The sequence below is a fragment of the Lepeophtheirus salmonis genome, chromosome 7, assembly GCF_016086655.4.
Source record: "Lepeophtheirus salmonis chromosome 7, UVic_Lsal_1.4, whole genome shotgun sequence".
NCBI classification, from domain to species: Eukaryota; Metazoa; Arthropoda; class Copepoda; order Siphonostomatoida; family Caligidae; genus Lepeophtheirus; species Lepeophtheirus salmonis.
Window position 1 is genome coordinate 30802570 of NC_052137.2, and position 2558 is coordinate 30805127.

Genomic DNA, 2558 nt, shown 5'->3' on the forward strand with positions numbered 1-2558 from the left:
CTTCGTTCATTTTCATATTAAAATTAATAATATAAAAAATAAGAAGTAAATAAGAAATATGACGGTTATACTTCATTTATTTCAATTTAAAAGAAAAAGAAAAAACGAAGCAAAAAAACAAAAACTTATTAGAACTGAAATTCGAAAAATTCAGGGAGCAAGATGAGGCGAATCCTACTTATGCAGTAAATTTCAACACTGCACCTCAACACTATTAATCATTCGAATTTTTTTGCCGATTTAACAATGACACTCAGATCATTGAAGGCTAGATTGCTTAGTTTTTCATTGAAAAAAAATAATCAATGAAGAACCTTGCTGTTTTTTGAATTTTTCATTTAATAAAAATGAAAACTCGTTAATGATCCTTCCGCAGGTTCACCTACGGAAACCTTGTTACGACTTTTACTTCCTCTAAACGCTCAAGTTTGGGAGTCTTCTCGAACAACACTGAGAGGTTGCCCTCCAGAGGTTCGATCCAAATACCTCACTAAAACGTTCAATCGGTAGTAGCGACGGGCGGTGTGTACAAAGGGCAGGGACGTAATCAACGTAAGCTTATGACTTACGCTTACTGGGAATTCCTGGTTCACGGGGAATAATTGCAAGCCCCGATCCCTACCACGAAGGGGGTTCAACGGGTTACCCGAACCTCTCGGCCAGGGAAAACACGCTGATCCCTTCAGTGTAGCGCGCGTGCAGCCCAGAACATCTAAGGGCATCACAGACCTGTTATTGCTCAATCTCGTGTGGCTAGACGCCACCAGTCCCTCTAAGAAGAAAAGTTAACGCAAAAAAAATGACGTTAACTCTATTTAGCAGGACAGAGTCTCGTTCGTTATCGGAATTAACCAGACAAATCACTCCACCAACTAAGAACGGCCATGCACCACCACCCACCGAATCGAGAAAGAGCTCTCAATCTGTCAATCCTTCCAGTGTCCGGGCCTGGTGAGATTTCCCGTGTTGAGTCAAATTAAGCCGCAGGCTCCACTCCTGGTGGTGCCCTTCCGTCAATTCCTTTAAGTTTCAGCTTTGCAACCATACTTCCCCCGGAACCCAAAAGCTTTGGTTTCCCGGAAGCTTCCCGCAGAGTCGTAAAAATAAACAACTGCGGATCGCTAGCTGGCATCGTTTATGGTTAGAACTAGGGCGGTATCTGATCGCCTTCGAACCTCTAACTTTCGTTCTTGATTAATGAAAACATTCTTGGCAAATGCTTTCGCAGTAGTTAGTCTTCAGACGGTCCAAGAATTTCACCTCTGTCGTCTGAATACTAATGCCCCCGACTGTCCCTATTAATCATTAAGTCGATTTCCGAAAACCAACAAAATAGAAACGACTTCCTATTTCATTATTCCATGCACTAATATTCAAGCTTTTAAAAGCCTGCTTTGAGCACTCTAATTTTTTCAAAGTAAACCCGACAGTATCCCGAGACACCCTTTGAAAGGCACCATCGAAACCTCTGTCGAAAAACGCGAGACAAGACAGCAGTTACATCAAACAAGATGAACCCCTCCTTACTCACCGAAATCCAACTACGAGCTTTTTGACCGCAACAACTTTAATATACGCTATTGGAGCTGGAATTACCGCGGCTGCTGGCACCAGACTTGCCCTCCAATTGTTCCTCGTTAAAGGATTTAAAGTGTACTCATTCCGATAACCGGGCCTCGGATGAGTCCGGCTTCGTTATTTTTCGTCACTACCTCGGTCTTCGACCATTGGGTAATTTGCGTGCCTGCTGCCTCCCTTAGAAGTGGTAGCCGTTTCTCAGGCTCCCTCTCCGGAATCGAACCCTGATTCCCCGTTACCCGTCAAAACCACTGTGGGCGTCTATGCCACAGTCGACAGTTGATGGGCACACCTTAGAAGGATACGTCGCCGGCGTAAAGCCATGCGATCTGCAAATGTTATTCAGAGTCACCAAGTTTTTAAATTGGTTTTGATCTAATAAAAGCATCCCTCACGTAAGTTCGGGATTTTTTCGCATGTATTAGCTCCAGAATTACCGCAGTTATCCAAGTAACTGAGAATATCCAGTATATTAGGTGTGATTTAATGAGCCATTCGCGGTTTCACCTTAATTAGGCTTGTACTTAGACATGCATGGCTTAATCTTTGAGACAAGCATATGACTACTGGCAGGATCAACCAGGTAACTTTTCTTTTTAGAAAAATCAATTTCATATCAAATACGAATATTTCATACTACATTGACCGTTCAGATTCTATTCATTCCCCCCATATGATAACATACAAAGGAAACAAAAATAAACCCTATTCAAAAAGACAAAGTTTAAAAAACATCAAGACTTTTAATTTAAAAACATTCTTTATCGAGATATTATTTCACTTCGTTAGATAACAAAGCCTTCAAACTTATTTTTTAACAACCATTGGAGCTAAATAGCCTAAAATATTAGACTCCACTCCTCGTGAAATGGACGTAAAAAAAACAAGTAAAACATGAGAGAGTATTTTGAAGGGAAAAAGAGATTTCAAAACAGGTTAAGAAGACAACGTTAAAACATTGAATACCCCCATCTTTATGT

The 2558-nt window shown here is 41.0% G+C and overlaps 1 protein-coding gene and 1 non-coding gene across 3 annotated transcripts in view; both read right to left on the reverse strand.

The window, feature by feature from the left end:
- The window catches only part of LOC121122237 (BTB/POZ domain-containing protein 3), a 529811-nt gene that overhangs the window by 362266 nt on the left and 164987 nt on the right, over window positions 1-2558 (reverse strand). The window lies entirely within an intron of this gene.
- LOC121122302 (small subunit ribosomal RNA) lies at window positions 360-2164 on the reverse strand. Its single transcript, XR_005865781.1, has one exon. It is a non-coding gene; the product is annotated as a small subunit ribosomal RNA (ribosomal RNA).